Genomic DNA, 25000 nt, shown 5'->3' with positions numbered 1-25000 from the left:
GGATCCGTAAGGTTATATGCAAGCCTTATTGAACCTAAAATTTTCAGTCACCGGCGACACAACTTTCTGATGCCGAGTTAGGTAGGAGGTTGCCATAACGAGTATGGTTGCTGCAGATGCGAACCACATTGAAGCCGACTGTGAGTGCTATTACTTCATATACACGCATTTTGCATTTGCAATGATTAATGATGGTCTTCCTAAGTCACGGGTGGACAGCCATCATATATCTACATATATATATATATATATATATATATATATATATATATATACATGTTAGTCACCTTGCGCAGATATACACCGGTCCTAGCATTCCTACCAATTCTGGAGTCCGGCCTGGAAGTCGTTTTCCATACGTGAGTTGAAGACGTCCTATGATTCGCTGGGGCTCTCGCCAACAGTGCTAACACGGCAAGCTTTTGAGCTGCATATACATCTTGGAGAAGAGATGGAAGGCCGAAGGTGCTAAATATACCGAATAGGGTGGGTGCAGAAGCGATACCAGGTTGTTTTTGGCGAGAGGTTCACGAAGGAGACAGTCAGTGACAGGGTGCCCTGTTGTCGAGAAGAATCCATTTCTTTGCACTCCAATGATCCTGTCGCTTTCGCCGTATTTCTTTTCTCAAACGTTTGAAAGAATCGCTGATAGTCCTCTCACGACCCTCATACACAGGCTGATGACTTTTCGTCACATTCCCGGAGTTGACGTTCATGACAGGTCTTCCAGATCGTTCATCGTATTCCAGGGACGTTTTTTCCGCTTTTGAAGCCCTCGTACCACTCGAAAAATTACGTACGACTCATCGCCTCGTCACTGTAAGCTTGCAGAAGCATGCTCAATGTCTCTGTAGTAGACTTTCCAAGTTTAGCGCAAAATTTCACTTTGACTGTTCGTTCCAACTTCTTGTCCATGACAAAAATCGCAGAATAAAGTATACACGTGACCACAAGAAACACAAATTCCCGAACTTGCGAAGTAAACATAGTGATGTCACTCGGCCCACTGTCTGGTGAAGGGTACTATTAGCTGTCACTGCACATTCAACCGTGTGCTGCTATCTGTTGGTGCGCTACACAACTACACAACTAGTCCGGCAAAGTTTTGATGCTACTTCATATATATATAAATGTCACTAAATGTGACTAGGATGTTATGAAACACCTACATTGTTAGAAATAAGAGCTAAACCGCTCTAATGTTGTAGTTAACGCACATGAATGAAAACATAGACACTAACAGGGACCATAATAGTCCGAAAAGTGCCGATCGAGAGTTCTTAATACTGACACGTCAGTTTCGGCAATTTCCGTTGCCTCGTCAGTTAAGACCACTCGATATATATATATATATATGTCATAATTTTCAGTTGTTAATATTTCCAAATACAACATCGGCTGTATTTCCTCTGGAATCTTTACATGTTGTTCGCCTAGCTAAAAATAGCACCTAAATCCCATTTAAATCACTCTCAACTGTTTGGAAAATACAGGTATATTATCCAATTCAAGTTACCTATGTCTGATTAAAATACGGGATGCCCCAAGCAGAAACATCATTTATCATATGTCTGCTTGATAAGGGTCTGACCTTGCAATAAACAACCAAAAACAAATAGCCCTTCCGTAGATTGATCTGTCTTAAATAGCAGTCAAATCTTCAAATCAAAATCTTCCTTTTTCAAAACACCACAAAACATTAACTCATACAGATTATATATTTTAGATTATTTTTGATAGTTACGACTCGCGCTTCTTTCTGACATTAATCTATATGATCAAGGGGTACAACAACGGCAACAAGAATAACAACAAAGTTACACTTCTGTAGCCATATTTTCTTCACGTTCCTTCTTTATATCCCTTTCATTCTTTTATAAAAGGCCCAAATTTACTTTTTTTTTGTTTGTTTTTCTCTTTTCCTGGTGGGGGTTGATATTTAATCGATTACATCGACCCCAATGCTCAAATGGTACTTATTTTATCAACTCGGACGGAATGAAAGGCTAAATTGACCACGGCGGAATTTGAGCGATGAATGTAAAGAGCCGGAATAGATGACACTAAGCGTTTTGACCGGCGTGATAACTATTTTGCCAGCTCGCCGCCTATCATTTGCGAAGATATTAAAAGTAAAGTTCCGAAAGATAAAAGAGTATTTTTTATATAGAAATTGCTGTCTTTACTTTCATATACGTTACACATATATTTCATATACGTTACACATATATTTCATATACGTTATATATGAGATCATTTGAACTTGAAGTAATTAGGATTCTTAGAAGCATCATAAACTCCTGATTAATAGGGCCGGATGAAAACATACGTCTCATGAGAAAATATATTGATTGGTCTCAGTAATTGGACTTAAACCGCACTAAGAGCACTGACTTGCAAGAATTTTTAGTACATTATATCGAGTTCATGAATTGCACTGATAATAAGTTTAATGACCTGTGGGAAGGGGACTAAGGGCAACCGGAACAAATTGTAACAAAGAATTGTCGTTCGTGGTAGCAGGTTTTTTTTTTTCTATCTCTGGCCAAAACTTTTATGCGTACACACGCATTCTTTTCAAATCTAAGCACGAAGTCCGAAATTTTGGGGGATGAGGCCAGTCGATTCGATCTAGTACTTAATTTATCGACCCCGGAAGGATGAGAGGCAAATTCGAGTTCGACGGAATTTGAACTCAGAAGGTAAAGACAGACGAAATACCGCTAAGCATTTCGCCCGGCGTGCTAACGCTTCTGCCAGCTCTCCGCCTTTCTTATATACGTCATTGTATGCATATGTGTGTATGTGTTTATATTTGTATGTAGCCTGCAGTTTCCAGTGGATACTCGCCGCTGATGAATACCAAGGAGTCAGACATGGCCATTTAGTAATGCCACCACCGCTGTTGAGAGATTTTCCTCAGATACTGATATATCTTTGTGTCCTTTAACACTGTACGTCTATTAGTAATTCTAGGCCAGGATGTATACCGCAGTTAATTAGTCTTTCAATGATGTGCCTAATTTAAATATACACAGATTATATCTATATATATATATATATAAATGTGAGGTTGTGTGTGTGTGTAAATCTGCATTACTTCTGAAGTTCACAACTTATTTTTACCAAACTGGGAACATACATTTCTTATGTTCTAAGATTTAGATGTTTTCACATGATGAGGAACGGGCCCTCTGCAAGTAGAAAATACCCGTTCCTTGGTTATGGTGAAAAGGGAGGTAACTCTTTGCGAACTAACTTTCAGAAACTGATTGTCCCCCTCATATCCAGCGCGATTAATCCGCTGAACGTTTTTCATCTTTTTAAAATATTGATATTAATTAATATTTTCTATTGATAGTTAATTATTAACATAACAGTGTCACCTCAATTCATTATATGTATCTCTTAAGATTTGCTACGTTGTTGATATTATTCACCTTTTTTTATTGTCATTTCATTATTATCGTACAATTGTCATCTCATTTTATTACATCATATTGCTTGACATCATGTCTCCAAAAAGGAGATCCTCCATTGGTCGAAATATTATCACATTTTCAATTGGCTGTGTGAAAGAGCAATACTGGCTCCAAACAATAGCACTGTAAATATATTTAATGAGCAGCTGCTGCAGTACCTTCCTGGAAGTCATCACATCTATAAGTCAGTTCATACAATCCCATATACAGAAGAGGTGGCAAATTACACAACAGAATTTCTCAATTCTTCTATCACCTTCTATAAGCCCCTGTTTATATGCTGTTTGGTTATATACACCTTTGCAGAACTTCAAAAGAATAACATTAAATTGCTTGGTTGTCCACAGTTCATGTGGTATTACATCAAGGCCAGGTGCTCTGTTCGAGTTCGATATTTTTAGAACTATTTCCAATCCAGCATTTGATAATGAGTTGTTCTGATATTTGTAATATAGACGTATCGACCATGTCTGGAGTTTTTGGATGTGATTTTTCCACATTTGTAGCGTTTCGTTTTGAGTTTTGACTCGGATGCATTCTTTCTTTCCACTTATTTCATTAATGGTCTGACAGGTTGTTGTAGGACTTTTATTTTCAATTGAGGAGTTAACTAGTGTGATTTTTGGTAAATAAATTCTTTTTGAACCGCGAGATATGTATCAAATACATCTTCTACATAACGTCTTCTATTACTTCTTGTAAGCACTTTATTCTTTAATTCTGCAGCAACTTGGAGTGTTTGTCTCTTTTGTCTTAATCTTGGTTTTCCCATTGAACATATTTTCTTGTTTTAGGTTTCATTAGAATATGTTCTTCTGCAGCTACTTTTCTGCTATAATGAAAGCCTCGTATATGTTCGGTGTTGCATCATTGGACATTTGAAGGAGACAGCTAATGCTATTTCTCACTGACACAGTGCACCTCTTGCGAATGTCTCGATTCCTTAGAGCAGCCCAAACAGCATTTTATGGTGAGATGTAAAACTTTATCTAGTATCAGATATCATCAAAGAGTGTATACGTAGAGCAGTAAGTGGAGTTCCTTTCTGAGAGCCTAGACAGGTAAGAACTAATAGAGGACGACAAGACAGAACTAATCTCAAGCAGAATTATGACGACATGGACCGCAATACCGCTCACCTCTTGAATATGATAAACAATAGAATTAGACAGTGATAGAGATTCAAGAAATCCTTGCAAGCAATGCGACCGGATCATGAGGATGATATACGTATATTGAGAAACGAAAAGGTTAAAAAGTGGTCATTTGTACGTATAAAAGCAACCAACGTTGAGAGAATACAAGTGTAGAATCTCATATATATTCTAATTTTAAACTACAAAGTGTCTCTGATAATTATTTCACCTATCAAATTCATGGTTCAGTGCACTAGGATTGAACGCGGATCAATATCGTTGCAGAGAAATCTCTTTAACGAACAAGCCACGCCTAGAGCTTGTTTTCCCAGTATTTCTTCTCTAATTTCTAGATCTGTAATGAGTTAGCATTAGTAATTAGTGAACGGGATAAAGAATGTTTATAAATATTTTAACCGAGTTCTTAGATAAATATTGTCTAATTAAATAAATATATAAACCAACTGCTTTCTGCTTCTTAATTAGCTTGATTAATTTGCTATTCAACCTTTAGCAAAAGCCGCTACAGCAGCAGAACTTATATACTACTACTACAACTACTACTACTACTGCTGCTGCTGCTACAACTATTATTGCTACTACTACTACTATCAAGTTCATTATAGGATGTCAGATAGGTGTTTCGTAGTAGATACATATATATATATATATATATATATATATATATATATATATATATAATTATACTGACGACGATGATGTTGATGACTATGTATGTATATGTATATATCCGTGTGTGTGTGTGAGTGTGTGTGTGTGTGTGTGTGTGTGTGTGTGTGTGTGTGTGTGCATAATCACCCCTACATGTATGCGTGTTTATATATGCAGGGTATGTATATGGGTGCCCACATTTATTTACAATTTATAAATCTGCATGGATTAGCGAGGAATAAAAAGAAGCCCTAGTAATAAATAGACAGACAGATAGATAGATAGATAGATAGATAGATAGATAGATAGATAGATAGATAGATAGATAGATAGATAGATAGATAGGCAACACTGGTACAAGGAGTAAAGTGGGAGCGGCAAGAAGAAGAAGAAGAAGAAGAAGAAGAAGAAGAAGAAGAAGAAGAAGAAGAAGAAGAAGAAGAAGAAGAAGAAGAAGAAGAAGAAGAAGAAGAAGAAGAAGAAGAAGAAGAAGAAGAAGAAGAAGAAGAAGAAGAAGAAGAAGAAGAAGAAACGATAGCTGTAGTCACATTACTATAAGCGGGAAAATCATGTGAACTTTGATAATGTAGTCAATTGTCTGATACAAGTTAATTCTTGGCAAAATTTTATCGTGGGAAAAAGTTTTGCAAGCCATATAGCTTCATAAAGTTATTCAACTTGCTGTAAAGTAAGAAAGCATTTTGGTCATGTTACTATAACTGAGCATAGAACACACACATACACACACACACACACACGCACACACACTATATATATATATATATATATATATATATATATATATATATATATATATATATATATATATTTCTAACAAAACTGTCCGATGAACGGAAACGTGAAAATCCAAGTAACAGTTTTTGGTTATATTTCTGCTGCTTTTAAATAAAGTGTGTGTGTGTGTGTGTGTGTGTAGGGAGAATTCACAAAAAATAAAAGACAAAGAGAAGGAAGTAAAGGAATATGTCTAATTAGAGTACACATTGAATGTGCACCGAGATATGCTACTGCAATCGCAAACAGAGCAAAGTCAAGATGGAAGAAGTTTATTTCTATGAAGATGTGCTCAAATCAAAACCATTCTATACGTCCCCCACTCTTCAGTAGCACAGTTCAAGCTGCGCTCTTATACACAAGCGAAATGTAATGTACTACGAACAGGGTAGAAAATCGATTGGCTGTGATTGCAAATAAACAAGGGATGGTCCATGCTAAGAATATTATTTGGAGAGCATATTCGAGATGTGATAATTTGAGAATGGTGCGGAGCGAACGATGTGATAGAAGAATACTAAAAAGTACAATTTCCGCTTGGTTGAAAATGTTACAAGACCCGCAGAGAATTGGTGGATCCGCTCAGTTGCCAAGACATTGTCGGAAAAGGCTACTTGGAAGGCTTCTGCGGCGATTGAAAGATGATGATTTAGATAAGCAACTTTGGTGGAGAGGGAAGAGAGTGGTGCAATCAGAACGGAACTGGAAGTGCACCATGACTAGCGGAGTACTATAGCATCTGATGGTCTGGTCGGTACTGTGATAGCGGGACTGTGATATTATATATACATCTATACACGCGCGCACGCACACACACACATACATATAAATTTTATCGTAACTGATTGTGGCTGACGGTGCCAAAGCACCTATATGGCAAGAAGTAAAAAAACTCAATGCTGTAAGAAGCGCACAATATAGAAGTATCAGGGCATATAACCGCCCCATGAGCGACTCTAGGATCAGTAGACTAGACTAGTTTCGCCTATACACATATACGTGTGTATGTGTGTGTGTAAGAAAGGAATTATCTAACTTTATTCTTTAAACCAAACTTTCACCATGCCATTACCACGTCAACACCTACTAATTTACCTCTTCTGTGATATCCCCTTCCCGAAACAAACGCTTCCAAAAGCCACCAAAAGCAATAAGTTGAGTGATATTTCAATCACCCCGACAATCATACTCACGCCTTTAAGGCAGTTACAATTTAGCAAAATTTAAGAAGAAAAATATTAAAATAGATAGAAGAGGATCAGTAAGATTTGAAAAGGTAATTAACCCCGTCGAAAATTATACACCCTTTTAATGTAATCATAAGCAGGCGGTTACAATTAAGCTAATTGCGTCACCAGTGATTTGTTAATCACTGTTTTTTTTTTTTCTGTATCAATAGACACTAAACTTGTTTTAGCATGCAGCTGCTTGTAGATGTTTGTTAATGGACTCTTGTAACTAATGACATTCAAAGAAGTAGTAATACGTATTTATATTACTAATTCTACCAACGCTTCTCGATGTATTTCGTCTGTAACTGTGTTTTCAGCACTACATGTCTTTACGACATGCTTTTCCTAGATGAATGCTGCAGTTTCCAGGCTTTCAACACAATACCTGCGTTAAATATGATATACAAAAATATGTGTGCATATGTATACATATATGCATACATGTATTGATGGATGGATAGCTAGAGAGAGGGGGGAGGGGTTGATGAATATCTATATACATACATACATACATACAGATGCACATGTATATTCTTTTATTCATGTAATGAAGGACATCGCCCATGAGGTTTTCCTCAAACTGGCGGAATGGAAAAAATTATCGTCAAACCGGATCCCTGACACGAATGCTTACACATGGTTGACCTTCTCTAAACACAATTACGAACCAAGCAGAAGGTTAAAGGTATGATATCCTCAAAGAAAGGATGAAAGAATTCCTCGCAGATCTTTGCAGTACCCACTATGTCATTGCATCTACTCACGAGATAAAAAAAAATATATTCAGGCTTCGGCGGACACAAATGTTTTAATAAAAAGCATAGACACGGGTTCAAACGAGCAATTCATTGGTGAATTCACTGCTAATCAAACTCTGCTCTGTACATATCGAATGTGTAAATGATTGACGAATGAAGAACAATAAAGCAAATAAAATACTACAGACTATATTCTGGAAGATGAGGGGTGTCTAGTAGAGGAAGAGAATTACAAAGCTACAGATGGCGCCCAATGCAGAGGAGCCTGAAACATTTTTCTGTAAAGAGAATGTTGTCTGTTGAGTACCATATTGAGATGATAGTTTTCTTTGCGACACTGAGGAACCGAGTCTAATACTAGAGAACCAACATTCATTAGTGTGGGAACAGCACTTTAATTGCCTTATTAATCGAATGACGATAACTGTAGCTGATGTTGTGAAGGAAATATTCTAGCTCCTGATAACAGAATAACTCGTCTGAATCCCGAAGTTTGCCGAACTAAATCAACTGCTTTGTGATTCTTTATCAGTTTGATTAATTGGCTCTTCAACCTTTAGTAAAAGCTGGCGAAGCAACAAAATCTGCTACGATTGCTGCTGCTGCTACTGTTTCTACCACTACTACTACTACTACTAACACTAAGATGTTATGACTTGATACACAGAAACACACACAAACACATAAGCACACAAACACATAATCACACAAATACACGCATCCACACACATCCATACATACGTACAAACATATACATAACACGCTCATACGTGCATACATGGATGTAAGTTTATCTGTGTGTGACACATGTGTATGAATATGTAAGCATTTATAAATCCGTTTAACTCAGTCATGAACTATATGCAACTCTAAGAATATGTTTGAAACATAGCTAGATAAAGAAAGTGAGTGGGTGAGTGAGTGAGTGATGGAGTGAGAGAGAGAGTGAGAGTACGAAAGAAAACAGAATTACACAAGTAAAAGAAATAAACCAGCAAAAAAAGAACTATTCCCTCATATGCAAAGAATTGGCTATCATCCTAGATGCTGGATATCTGCCAGTGGTGGGAACCGTTCGCTCATTCTATAATGGGAAGAAGGTGCACGTCGCAAATATTGAGAATATACACATAGGCGTAGGAGTGGCTGTGTGGTAAGTAGCTAGCTTACCAACCACATGGTCCCGGGTTCAGTCCCACTGCGCGGCATCTTGGGCAAGTGTCTTCTACTATAGCCTCGGGCCGACCAAAGCCTTGTGAGTGGATTTGGTAGACGGAAACTGAAAGAAGCCTGTCGTATATATGTATATGTATGTATGTGTGTGTGTATGTTTGTATGTGTGTGTTTGTCCCCCAACATCGCTTGACAACCGATGCTGGTGTGTTTATGTCCCCGTAACTTAGCGGTTCGGCAAAAGAGATCGATAGAATAAGTACTAGGCTTCTAAAGAATAAGTCCTGGGGTCGATTTGCTTGACTAAAAGGCGGTGCTCCAGCATGGCCACAGTCAAAAGACTGAAACAAGTAAAAGAGTAAAAGAGTAATTCCTTGATATCTATGACTATTTTCTAGGTAATTAAACAAGGATCTAAAGAAAAGGCTCTCGAGGGCGACAGAATTCTTCCTGATCTGTTTGGACAAATATAGCAGAATCATTCTCCTGATTGATATTAATCGACTCCTCAGACACCTAGCTATATTTCTAAGACACTCTTGTATTAGAACAAAGGTAAGAGACGGGAGTGAAACTATTATCTAACGCTTCCCTCCTAAATATGACAGTTAAGATCGAGGTGGGGGTGCTGGCAGAATCGTTAGCACGCCGGGTAAAATGCTATGCGTCAGCCTTTACGTTTTGTGTTCAAATTCTGCCGAGCTCGATTTGCCTTTCATCCTTTCAGGGTCGATAAAATAAATACCAATTGAACATCGGGGTGAACGTAATCGACTTACGACCTTCCTCGAAATTTCTGGCCTTGTGCTAAAATTTGAAACCAATATGCACACCGCTTTACAAATGTAAAGAATGAGATTATTCTTTAATCGTAATATTAGAATAAGAACTCTCCGGTATCTCACTGTGTGAAGAACTATTAAGGGCTTTCTTTTCCTTGTTCTTCTATTTGATATATTCAAATACATATAACTAATTTATGTGTGCCCTGATGTCATTAACAACCGCCGTCTTCAGGCGCTGTAATAAATTATTGGTTTGTTGACAGGTTCTGTATGAGCAAAAGAGTTCTATAGCTGCGTGCTTCAATAATATTTTGTCGCTGTTAAACTGTATTTATTCCATCGGCGCTTTATATAAGAAATCCCAAGCATACACAGGTTTTGCCGCTGCGAAATTATAATAGTCAATCAGGTCTTGCTTCAACAGGAGTCAGATGTCAATAATCACAGTATTCAGCGGCGGTTATACACACAAACATGCAGACATACACACATACACACAAACATGCAGAAAATAAAGAACACACACACACACACACACACACACACACACACACACATATATATATATATATTACAATAAATAATAAGGTACTCAGATATCTGGATGGTTGTATATTTACAGATTTTTATTAATATGTCACATGTTTTTTTATAAATTAGCGCTTGCATCTATTCTAGTAGATTCTAGAGAATCTACAAGAATAGATGCAAGCGCTAATTTATAAAAACATGTGGCATATTACTAAAAATCTGTAAATGTACAACCATCTAATGTCTGAGTACCTTATTATTTTTTCTAATATATAATTCCTGTACACATCACCTCCAAACCTTCTAATATATATATATATATATATATATATATATATATATATATATATATAAGGTTGAGGAGGGTATTGGATTTAACGAAACCCAAGCGGATACAGGTAATACCGAGTAAGTGCTGTATACCGACTAGTTTGCCCCAGTCGTTGCATGAACAGGATTGGGTATTATAAGTCGTGTATTAGCGTGTGTATATGTAAATATATAAAAATAAAAAGATAAAGAGAGCAATGGTAAGGTTGGAGAAGTATTTTATGGATAGTGTCTTACAGCTGTTTCTGGGAAGATCCAGTACTTCCCTTCATCGGAGACAGAAAAAATAATGTAATCTATTATTATATCCATAGGTGGATATTTTTAGTATGAAGTGGTAAAGAGTGTGATGTGCTGAAAAAAGAGAGAACAGTACTTGAAGTGTAGTTTCATTCCAGTAGTAAATATCCGTGTAGAAATCCGTGTAAAGTAATCCTTGTGGGGATAATCCGGAAATTTATGTTGGAGCGAAAGTTGATATAGCATAGATAGCAGAGGTACAACCAGTACCTTAAATACTTCAATATTCAATCTAATCATCACAGATCTACTTTCGATAACATAATCATAGGTACCTCTACCCGCATATCTGATCTATCCTCTTCTGAAGAAATATTTAACAATCACGCTCCATACTACAACCAAGTACTGGCGGCTAATGGTTTCTCCTAACAAATAAAATACATCCATAACACCAGACTTAAACAATTTATATCACAAATCGCACCCCAAATACATAACATCAATCAAAACCACAACCAACCACCCACATATCCAAGCAGACCCCACAATCACACCTATAACACTAGGGCTAAATCTAAGATGTTTAAATCAGCTAGCCCTACCAAAAGTATAGACAACTGCCCTACACTTAAACACCTTAATTACAACATGCACAGAACCCCCCAAAAAAGCGGTGGCCGCTCCATCCTGTGGTACACCCCCCCCCCCCCATTCTCTCTTAACACTAGGAACCTAGCCAAATCTTTCTTTAAAATACTAGATTCTAACTTCTCACGACAACACAAATACCACTCTATATTCAACAGATCCACTTTAAAATTATCGTATTCTACCACTCCTAACTTTGAATCTATTATAGCAGCTTCTAACAAACATAAACTCTCGCTCTATTACCAAAACCTAAGCAACCGTAACTACGCTAGCACCAGCACCCGACCCACACATACACCCAACACGGACATCAATATACGTTCTTCTAACACTAACGCTCGTACACTGGAAGAAAACCACAATGGATCCCAACCCATCAATATTCTAGATAATAACAATACCAATAATAACACTGATAGGACTAAGAGCCATAACAATAATTCCACTGATCTAGATTCCTACACATCCCCCAATAACGTATCCTCCAATAATAATAACTCAACCACAAGCATACGCAACCCTCTAGCCTCCTACACTTGTAACTGTCGCTCCGGGACTATCTGTCTGCTTCAAACACATTGCGTAAGGCACAATGTAATATATAAATGCACCGTGAAAAATCTATTACATAACTCGACTGCCACGTACATAGGTGCAACTAAAAACTTTAAACATCGCTACGCAGCCCATTTCACTCTTTTAGATACGACAAACACAGTAAATCTACAACATTAGCCAATCATATTCATCACCTCAAAAACAAAAATACCCAATACACCTTAAAATGGTCCATCTTAGATTCTGGAACTCCATACCAGGGCCAGCGCTCCAATTGCAAGCTTTGCCTAACGGAGGCGTTCCATATTTTAAAATACAATTCTCCCACTCTACTTAATCGATATAACGAAGCGTTTAGCAACTGCAACCACCGCTCTTTTCACACATTTAGGTTCTATCACAAGCAAAATTGCACAAACGATCACGCAACATAATCGCACAAACCCCACAGGCAACCTATTCAACCTGGCAAAAACATCCATCTTTCACCATCTTTTGAATAGGATTATTTCCTTTCGGTCATCTCACCACACATATACCCCCAAATCTATTTTTTCTACTCTCAAATTCACAAGAACACCACCAACGCATACAGACTACGTCACTTCTTTCGATCCCTTTCCACCGTCTATAAATAGGTTTGGCTGCATCCTAAAATATGATACTACTAACTACCTTTCCCACCCATCCCTTCCCTTTATCTCTGTCCTTGGATTATCACTCATACCCCCACCACCTATATACTACACACACGCATTCCTTCCTACTTACTAGACCTTTTAACCTCATCCCCCTATTCCTCCTTCACTGTATATGCTCATCTCCTCTACCCTGTAAGATCAACTGACCATAAATATACCGCTACCATCCTCCACCTCTATCTCTCCTGTATCCCCTTTCACATTCTGTCTTCATGACTTGACCTAATTACCGCTCACTTTTCACTTGACTTGGCCATTCTTCAAGTAAGCAAGCAAAAATTCATCGCAATATGGAATATATGTACCTCTGCTATCTATGCTATATCAACTTTCGCTCCAACATAAATTTCCGGATTATCTCCACAAGGATTACTTTACACGGATTTCTACACGGATATTTACTACTGGAATGAAACTACACTTCAAGTACTGTTCTCTCTTTTTTCAGCACATCACACTCTTTACCACATCATACTAAAAATATCCGCCTATGGATATAATAATAGATTACTTTATTTTCTCTGTCTCCGATGAAGGGAAGTACTGGATCTTCCCAGAAACAGCTGTAAGACTCTATCCATAAAATACTTCTCCAACCTTACCAATCCTCTCTTTATCTTCTTATTTTTATATATTTACATATATATATATATATATATATATACATATATATATATATATATATATATATATATATATATATATATATATATATATATATATATATATATACTTATATGCCGCGTCTTACTGAACAGAAAAAAGAATAGAAGGTATCAATTCATATACTCAGAGACTTAAAGGATATGGTCCCCTAGCCATATCACTGCTCACCGTTGTCGAGGGAGAGATGGCTGTCCGCAAGTGCGAGCCCCGTGAGTCAGCTTGCTTGTTCCAGCGCATCTCCCTCGCCAGCCTCCGGGGTAACGCTTTTTCCACTTTGTCTGCTGGGGTTATGAGAAATATTTTTTTAATAAAGATATATAAAAACAAGAGCACTCAGAAAGCACAAACCTCCGCCAAAGTAACACCAAAGTCCTCTCAACGATTAGTCGATGATTTTTAAAATGGGAATATCTGAGATAAACTTGAGTGCTCTCACAAACGAGAATACTAAAAATGAACCCGACTGCTCTCAAAAATTAAGTAAAAATATATACAGGGAACATAATCCAGAAACCTTGTTCGGTACTGGATCGATTCCAAAATCTAATCGGTTCGTACCAGTCACAAGGCCAAACATCACTGAAAGTTTCATTCGAATCCACCCAGTGGTTCTTGAGATATCTTGTCCACGTCACACAAACAAACACGACTGAAACAATACCTTAGCCTTCGCTAAGGCGGAGATAAAAATGGAAGACAATAATAAAATATACACTAAACACCAAATAATACGAAACATTATTTAGAGAGAAACATTTTTTTTTTCTGTCCACACAAGAACGAAAATTTTAATCTCTCCATTTTAACATTCATTCTACTTGATTCGTGCTTTCAAACTCATACACAAGTATGTTGGTACATCAGCGGATGTATATATTTATGATACCAAAATATAAAAATCCCTATTGATCCAGGTAAACTGTTTGTAATGCTGTGTTATATGTACTTCTTATATATTGATGAAGTCCAGATTACTCTTTTACTTGTTTCAGTCATTTGACTGCGGCCATGCTGGAGCACCGCCTTTTAGTCTAGCAAATCGACCCCGGGGCTTATTCTTTGTAAGCCTAGTACTTATTCTATCGGTCTCTTTTGCCGAACCGTTAAGTGACGGGGACACAAACACACCAGCATCGGTTGTCAAGCAATGCTAGGAGGACAAACACAAACACACACATACACACACACACACTCACACACACATATATATATATATATGTATATATATATATATATATATATATATATATATATATATATATATATATATATATATATATATATATATATATATATACGACGGGCTTCTTTCAGTTTCTGTCTACCAAATCCACTCACAAGGCTTTGGTCGGCCCGAGGCTATAGTAGAAGACACTTGCCCAAGGTGCCACGCAGTGGGACTGAACCCGGAGCCATGTGGTCGGTAATCAAGCTACTTACCACACAGCCACTCCTGCGCTATGTTTAGAAATTTTCCCAAAATGAATTTCAAATGATAATCGTAACTAGTAGTACGAGTACAATAAATGTGTTGTATTTCTTGGAAGTTTTCCCAAGCTTATGGCGGTATTTCATAAAAAGAATCAGGTGTTTACAGATCAGTTTTCCTTAAGATAGTAAGATATATATCTCTTTAAGATAATTATACGGTTAAGCAGGTCTTACTAAGGATCAGGAAATGTTGAAGTGAATCTCTTTTTCTGTCACATGGAAGATGCGGTTAGTCAAAGCGTAATTTGTCTCTTGTTTATATCTCCGAGTGACGCAGTGTTTTTACACCAGTTATGTTTGAAAACATCTGCCACTTGTTTTTACTAGCATGCTTATGTATGCCATATTAAAATCTATAAATTTTATAGATCTTAATATAAATAGAAATCAGCTCGGATTTAAGCTGTTGGGATTTTCTTAGTAGAAATTACACACACATTCGAGCGTGAGTTTGTTATATATTATATGTGTGTGTGTGTGCGTGTGGGCATGTATATATATATATATATATATATATATATATATATATATATATATATATATATATATGTATGTATATATATATACAATGTCCTAAGACAGAAAAATAACATATAGCATCTAGCGGGATTAGTATGAGACAATGATCCATTGTCGTGCGATTTCAGTAGGTATTGCGCACAATGGACAGTCTGCGGATTTGACTCTCGAAATAACAAATATAATCGCGTTTCTGCTGAATATGCTTAATAATCTCGTCTCCTGCCATATCCTATGAGAATCGTAGACAATTTAGCAACTACTTAACTAGAAGTAGATAACTTAAGACAGTACGTTATCACAATGGAATTCTTCTACGTTTATAACTCAGAGCAAACCATGTTTATGAATAGTAATTAGCTTTAACATAAATGATAAAATTAGTTAAGTATATAATATCAGTTAAATACAAATTATATTGTCATGACAGTGTGGTTGAAAAGCTTGCTTCCCAACTCCGTGAACTTCGTTTCAGTCTCACTGTATGACACCTTGGCCAAGTGCGCCCTGTGATGGCCACGGGCCGACCAAAACCTTTTTAATAGTTTTGGTAGACGGAAATTGAAATTCTGTGTTTTTGTATTGTGTTCGTTGTCCACCAAAGCAACAGATATTGATTTGTTTTATGCTCTGTAAGACAGCGGTTCGAAGAAAATGTGAGCGTTAAATAAGTACCAGGTTTTAAAAAATAAACCCCGGAGTTGATTTGTTTGACTAATTCTTCAAAGCGATGCCCCAGCCTGGCCACAGTCTAATGACTAAACAAGTACAAGTAAAGCATAAGCATATACAACACGCGCGCGCTCGAGCGCACACACAAACACACAGGCACACACTAGGAAGTAACACTAAGTTGCAATTGTACTGTCCGACTGAAGCGCCTACAAATACTCCACAAATAGGCTTTACGTATTTTCTCGTATTCATTTATTGCACGAAATTTTGTAACAACATATTGGAATGGTTCCTGCAGTTTTTACGAGGGTTGAGGAATTAGAGCAAGCTGCCAACAGCAATGTTTGAATGAAACTCGACAAATCTCTTACCAAGACTCCCGAAATGCTTCGTTACATTTTTGGCAAACTTTCCTTAGGTTGAACACAATTTTCCTTTTCTTCTTAAAGTTGCATCATGCTATTTTCAGTACCGGGTTGTGGAGGTTTAAGATAATAAACGCGAGGGTAACCACTTACTATGAAAAAGAAGCACCAAACAAAATGTGGAAAAATTTCGTGAAGTTCTCTATGAGGAACTTTGCCAAACAACCCATCATCTTTCTCACATGACTGGAATCAGTGATGCAGACTGCCAGTTGGTTTACACAATGATACTGAACATGTATTGCAATACTGCCATGTTCGTCACCCCATCCCGGCATTTGGCAAATAACAAATTTTCCTTACTTTTGTTCGTGTCTTTTCGTCATGTTCCTCAAAATGAATTCAAATATGAAAGAGCGTGCAGCATGGAAGACGCAATGGCATCGCTGTCGTTGTTTGCAACGGAATTATTTCAACGAAGTGGCGCCCCCTGCATGCAAAGAGCACAGAAATACTTTTTTTAAACATATAAGTATACTTCTTTAGTCCAGATCCACGAGCTTCCTGCTATCTCGTGCATATATATGTATGCGTATGTGTGATATGTGTTGTGTATGTATCTGTATAAATACGTTTGTGTGTGTGTGTGTGTGTGTATGTGTGTGTATTGCATGTGTTTGTGCGTATGTATGTATGTGTTTAAATGACCGAACAGTTATATATAGTAACTAGGAATAACGTACACATTCGAGCAGTGATTATATTCATATACATAATACTCTCTCTCACACACACACACACTGATGAGATAGATAGATAGACAGACAGATAGATAGATAGATAGATAGATAGATAGATAGATAGATAGATAGATATATAGATAGATAGATAGATAGATAGATAGATAGGTAGATAGATAGATAGAAAGATAGATAGATAAGATAGATAGATAGATAGATAGATAGATAGATAGATAGATAGATAGATAGATAGATAGATAGATAGGTATATATTTAAGTTATAAGTTACTAAATATATGTGTGTGTACGTGTGCGTGTGTGCATTGTGTTTGTGTGTTCGTGTGTGTGTGTCCATGTCTGTGTGTACGTGTGTGTGTGTGTTTGTGTGTGTGTGTGTGTGTGTGTGTGTGTGTGTGTGTGTGTGTGTGTGTGTTTGTGTGTGTGTGTGTACGTGTGTGTGTATTTTTCTCTAGTAGGTCTTTTCAGTTCGCAATTTATCTTACTTTGTTGTTACACAGATAAAGATATTAATCAAACATTATCAGAATACATTATATCCCGAGTGTATATCAAACAAAGACATTAGTCTTCTCAAAATGTATTGCTTATTTTAGTCTAGGCAAACCTCTGATATATATATATTGATATAAACTGTCTGTAATGCTCTCTTTTGTGTGTATTGACGTAAATTTACATGAGTCAAGAGCATGAAAATATACGAATATATGACTGTATATATACGTCTTGTAAAGTCACTGGACTACAGGGCAAGACAAAATTGAGTCAGAACATTTGTCTGCAACAAATTATATCGTTGCTCAGTCAGGCACTCTTAAGGAATGCATAAATTCATTAGAGCAATTATACAAGTCTGTCAATTGCATGAAAATATTATAGTGAAATTAGTATTTTCATATCTAATGCAATAAATATCGAGTAGCTAATTAAAACGATATATATTCGCTTCGGAAAAGCAGTATTAGTGATGGGTAGTTTTATTTTATTTCGGGAAGTACAGAAGACAACTTTGTACATGTTTTGGTTTTATTACAACTAGTGCACTTCACCGTAGCTAAGAGTTATGGCTAACTAGGTAAGAATAATGGAATCGCTGTACAATATTGTACGCGGGAAAGCTTGAAATTTAGATAATGAAATATTTAAAAAATTAGAACTAGATAAAACAATGGTTGATATCTTAATCATAAGCCAAGCCTCAAGACGAACTGACATACACTCTGTCTGTTCAAGTTATATACAAAAGTATGTGTGAGATTGTGTATCCACGTATATGTGTGTGTGTGTGTGTGTGTGCGTATGTATATAGCTCGTTATTCATAATATATGATAAGACTGTGCTTCATGGTTAGTTAATGCCAAACAATGATCAGGCAATCTGTTTACGACCAACAAGAACGCCCTCTGATAATTAATTAACACGGGCTGAACATGAAATTTTAAATAACTATATATTCTCAATAACAGACTATATTATTTCGTAAACATTTTTTCTCTAACCTATGTATATAATTCTCACTTTGATCTCGTAACACATAGATATATGTTATACATATGCAGGTGCATAAACACACAGATATACAAATATATATGTTTGTATATATGCGTGTGTATCCGTGTGTATTTATACACAATTACAAATCTGAAAATGTGTTATTGTAATACATCATCATTATTTATTGGTACTAAATCACGTACATAACAGTTCATTATAAATTCTCATTTCACCTTCATTGTTTTCGTAGAGATTATTGTTGTTTTTATGACCACTTTTAACTGGAGATAAATTGAATTGTGACTGTTGTGGGAAAGTGAAAATTCAAGAAATAGAAAAAGTTACATAGCATCATAAAAGAAATTCAACGGGTGTTACTAGGTCTGTTTTCGAAACCTATTTACAGAGTGAAAGACATATTAGTCATTCAAAAAACACAATGCCTTAACTTCATTTAAACAGCCTTAACTTCATTTAAACATTTATTATGTGGAGTCAACATTTTCGTCGCACCAACTATAAACTGGTCACTGACATGATTCCATTGCATCTGAACACACGGTCTCAGATCGAATCACTTGCCTGGTCAGTACATCTCCGCAATTCTTATTTAATGTTTTGTGGTTACCACTGTCTTTGATACTGTTTAGCCACAGATGATATCTATGTAAGCATAGTAGTGGTTATTATTGGCCGTTCTGTCATGACAGTCGCCACATTCATTTGGACATTTTATATCTCAGACTAAATTATTCAGCATGACATCTTTTTCAAGGTACGAATTTGCCATTTGGAGTCTGGCGTTTAACAGCTATTTCTAGCAGGTTGAACAATCACTTGTAAACGCACTCTTCTTAGCTTGTGTTTAATGTGATGATTGTGTTGATATAGATATATTTGTGAAGCTCCATTTAAACCCAGAAGACCAATGATCAAATGCGTTCTAGCCGTGTTCTATCCCTCACATCCATATCAGGTCCAATATTGTCCAAATGTGTTCTTACTTTCCCAAGGATATAGGATGTGATTTCCAGGAAATGCAGCTGGTCTTTCTAACAGACTGAACGTCCACACAGCGAATACTCCTTTGTGTGTGTGTGTGTGTGTGTGTGTGTGTGTGTGTGTGTGTGTGTGTGTGTGTGTTTTAATGTTGTGCTGGTGTGTAACTCCCGGTCAGCTGTGGTAGAGCAGCCATAAGATACGTAGTCAGTCGTTTGAATAACGAAGCATGACTCTACCTTCCTAGTTATACCAAGTTTCTGCGTATCTGAGAATCATGCAATACACTCTGATATATGCAGTGTTGAGTCGAATGGAGAGCACTGCGACAGTCTGGATCTTTGGTAAGTGTACTTGGGTTAGGGCCGGGTTCTTGCTTCTGGAAACAACATAGGCATAACAGGTGTGATTAAGTTATTGTCTCTGCGATGCTATCAGCCATCGTGAATTTTTGTATGGCGATGAGATATTTCTATCTACGTATATTTCTTAGAAGTTGAATTTTGAGAAATGCTTGTTAAGAGCATTTGCTTAATTTTCAGTGTAATTCTCTACAACTGTAGATTCTAGTAGTTTCTATAGCAGAGGCTCGCAAGCTAGAATCTTTCCGATCGTAACTGAGTATATTATTCAATGTTATAGTGACATTAGCCTGTTGTCAACTAATAATTGATATGTATAGTCTTATAATTCGCGTTAAGTTTATAGGGGGTTTGACTGAAATTTAATTGTTCAGTTCTTCGCTGCTTTACAATCGTATTGATAAATAACTGAAAGTACGCTAGAAACAACTTTTCTCCAATGGGCATAGATACAGACTTATTCATACTCCAGCCTTTGCCAGTCTAACTTGCTAATGATTGAAACAGGAATAAAGGGGCATCTTCGGAACGACTGAGAGAACAGGATAAACCGTTTTATGTTGGTTTCAGGAAATAGAAAGAACATCATTAGAGGACACTCAATACACTCAACATCATGTTTTCAAATCGCTCAGAAATAGAAATAGGTAATGTAATACAATTGCAATTAAACAACTTTTTACAACCTCAATTGATAGTAGTACAATGGTTATTTCTAAATCATACTTAACATGGAACTTCAGAATAACGATGGTTCAGTAATCGGAAACTGTATCAAAACTAGATGGAGGTTGTACACATGACAACTAAATCATAAAGCTGATATATGATGACGACTTTGAGCGAAATTCAAGTTAAACGTCGGTATTTGTGTGGAAAATACATGAAACAAAGTTAGATGAGACGCGCCAAACACGATTGAATGTTGTGTTTTGATCTGATCATCTGAGCAACAGAACAAAAGGAATCTCCATGCATATATTGAGATACGAACATCTCATAGATCGTATTCTGGGACTCTAACCTTTATCATATGGCCCTACGCCAAGTCATTTCTTGGATGTCTTCCAGTTTAATTAAAAACCGAAAGAAGCTGCAAATGTTGAACTTTTGCTGAGTAATAAAGAGTTGAGAATGAGGAAATAATTGTCACCTTTCCAAGTAAAGATTCTATAAATTGTTAATGGTGATGAACAGATAGCTAAACTTTAGACAAAGATGTTATACTGTATATCATGACGAATGTCCGACAACAGTTGATGAAACCTGCTAAATATTAGTCAAAATGGTTTGCAGCTTCTGTTTAAAATCTCAGCAGATACACTCATAAATTTTGGTGCAGCAATTCACAAGGTAGGATTTCGGTTTTATTAGAAGCCTTGGTTTTTATGGTACTACTGAAAATGCTAATTACTGCGATAATCATTTTAATTGTTATGCTCATGTTGTAGACCTAATTGGATCCTTAACAAGTCGGAAAAATGCATTGCAGCATATGTTCCAGTTCTTTACCGCTTGAGTTCAAATCCCTAAGAGGTCAGATTTGCGTTTCATCCATCCGTAGTCGAGGAAATAAAGTTACCAGTCAAGTACTGGGGCTGATGCAATCGATTAAAACCCTTCCCTGAAAATTGCAGGCGTTGTCTCTAAATTAGAAACCATTATTGTTATCATGTTTGGACTTTGCTTTGTGTTTATGCAAGCTGACTCTAACTCTCATCCAGAGACTTCCAGAGGCATGTTAGATGTTCAAGTCAGTGTTATGACTAGGGCGGTTGATAACTGCAATGGTTTTGGATTTGTACTAAGTAGTATCGTTGTAGAGAATGCCTGTCAAAGCATCAGGAAATTAAAACTTAATTTTAAAAGTAATTTTAGATGACAGTAAAATGTGTTTGCTATTATGTACAAGCAAAAGTACTTTTGATAATACATTTATAGATTGAAATGTTTTTGGAATTACATAGACGGTATTTTTCGTAGTTCCATAAGTACTATATTCTTTATTTCTTCTATTTTTGCATTTCCTGGAATCTGAGATTAGCAACAATCAGCCCCTTTTGATATCATTCCTAGGGGATTTATACCAACTGGTATTGTTCCAGTCTTGAGTATCCACATTTTTCCAATTTCTTTAATTGCTCAGCTTTTGGTCGCTCTTGGAAAATATGTCATTTAGGATAGTCATATCAATGAGGAGACATGATTTTTGTCTGAAATCCTTCTCCAATATATATGGTCTAATTGAATCAATCTCTTTTATCAGTTTAAATAGAAAAGTTCCATAGGAGTGGGATATAATCATTTTCAAGCAATGGCGATGGTTCGTGTTCCCACCAGTTTTTAGCATAGATTAGGTCCAGATTCTTGCAAATTACTCAGTGGATATAGTGTACCACTCTATTATAGCTGTTGAGATACTCTGAAAACGTAAGATAACTGCGCATAAAGACAAAATGATCGATGGTTTCGATTTGTTGTTTATATACACGGTATATTGGGCTACTGGCGTTCTTTGAGATGTAGGCCTGGTAGCTTCTTATAAGTAGGCGCTGAGCCTGGGCTGCTTTGATACACTCTTTTGTCTCTGATTTTAAGCTACATGACGCTAACCCTTGATGATTAAGAGCTTTGTCAGCATCATCATTCTTAGCCCTTTTGGGTGTTTGCCACTGAGTGCTTTCGTTTATTTAAGGTAGCATTTTTAGCAAAGGTTTTCATACGTTTAGCTTTTTCTGTACTTGTTACCAGTTCATCGAATTCTGAGACTCGCTGTCTTCGGAATTCACTTAAATATTTCTTTGCCTCTTTTGTTATTGAATATGAAGTTTTCTTGTTTTCGTGTTCCAGCATCCACTTATCAGAATTTTTCAGATATTCAGGCCAATTGTGGAAATTACCAGTGTCAATTCAAGTTATAAGAATCCACGGCTACCCTCTTTTCTGGACAAGTAAAGTCGTTTCAAATTTATCTTAAGTTGGTGGTTCTATTTATTGCCAATAATTTTCGGATATTTTTATTATTTTTATTATTATTATTGTTGTTGTTGTTATTATTATTGTTATTATTGTGGTTGTTGTTGTTGTTGTTGCTACTGCTGCTGTTGTTCTTGTTCTTGTTATTATTCTAACTCAGGTTATGCTGGAACTCCTAAAATCTTCCGTGAGTAGTGGGCTTGCTACACGCAGCACCATGTTATTTGCGCTTTGATTCATCTAATACTCTTTTAATAATTGTGGCCGTGCCAAGGAGGCCAAACTTTAACAACAGAGCACTTTATTCACTACTATTATTATTATTATCATTATTATTATCATTATTACTATTATTATTATTATTATTGTTGTTGTTATTATTATCATTAGTATTATTTAAGGCGTCGAGATGGCAGAATCGTTAGCATGCCAGGCGAAATGCTTAGCGGCGTTTCATCTGCCGCTACGCTCAGAGTTCATATTCCGCCAAGGTCGACGGTGCCTTTCATCCTTTCGGGGTCGATAAATTATGTACCAGTTGAACACAAGGGTCAATGTAATCGACACATCCCTTCCCCAAAATTGCTGCCCTTGTAGGAAAATTTGAAATTATTATTATTATTATTATTATTATTATTATTATTATAAAGGCGGCGAGCTGTGAGAATCTTTCAAAAGCCGGGCAAAATGCTTAGCGGCATTTCATCCGTCTTTATCTCCTGAATTCAAATTCCGCCAAGGTTGACTTTGCATTTCATTATTTCCGAATCGATAAATTAAGTAACGATGAAACACTGAGATCGATATAATCGACTAATCCCCTCCCTTAAAATTTTAGGCTTCGTGCTTTTCGTACAAAGGGTTATTATTATTATTATTATCATTATTATTATTATTATTATTATCATCATTATTATTATATTTGGCATGATGTATGTTCGTCTGTTGCATTTAAAAGGTGGTTGAGAGATGAAAGTAGTATTCTTTGCATTGTAATAAAAGTGTTCCCTTGAACCGGAAATGGAAGCTTTTTTTCTTTCTTCCTTTCTCTTTTCTTATTTGTAATACGAAGATTAGACGCAGTTAATAATCTTTGAATAATTACTTGAATTCAACACTATCTGGACGAGAAACAGATCTCTTTGTTTTCTTCTTTTTAACTGTCCACATCCATATTTTAAATGTGATTCTAATTATGCTATGAATACTGTGATTTCATTTATTTCAATTTGCACAATTCCACTGGGATCCAATATTTTTTTTTGCTAAATAGTTTTTAGTTACCATAGTATCTTTAAGGAATAAAATGATCGTTGATAAGGAGATATCTGTCTTTAATATAACATTAGAAGTTAGTGGATTCGAAGATAAGATTACACACATCTGTATCATGCCATTTGATAATACTAATTGATATTGCATAATCTACTGGTGAACATCTTCTTTTGAAATAAACGTTAGGCTTAACGTTTCTAAAAACATCCTAGCATTTATTAAAATCAGTATCTTTTCCATCAACAGCTGATCAAGTAAACTATTCGATGGAAACAACTTTAAACTGATTCACAGTTTTACTTTCAGTATATAAGAAAACATTTAATAAACATGTAAACTAACTAAAGTATGGTAAAACTAGCTGCGTATGAT

The 25000-nt window shown here is 36.3% G+C and overlaps 1 long non-coding RNA gene across 2 annotated transcripts in view; it reads right to left on the bottom strand.

Annotated features, from left to right (window-relative positions):
- Window positions 1-17228, bottom strand: part of LOC149136776 (uncharacterized) — a 49240-nt gene extending 32012 nt beyond the window's left edge. The window contains exon 1 of one of the 2 annotated variants that reach the window (XR_016240941.1): window positions 16770-17228. This is a non-coding gene — a long non-coding RNA (uncharacterized LOC149136776). The remainder of the gene's footprint in view (window positions 1-16769) is intronic. The other variant, XR_016240940.1, reaches the window with a different exon arrangement.
- Window positions 17229-25000: the final 7772 nt, after the last annotated feature.

This window comes from Octopus bimaculoides, chromosome 3, assembly GCF_046866305.1.
Source record: "Octopus bimaculoides isolate indiv1 chromosome 3, ASM4686630v1, whole genome shotgun sequence".
Classification (NCBI taxonomy): Eukaryota; Metazoa; Mollusca; class Cephalopoda; order Octopoda; family Octopodidae; genus Octopus; species Octopus bimaculoides.
Note: the sequence above shows the minus strand (reverse complement) of the source record. Positions and strands in the feature narration are given on the sequence as shown.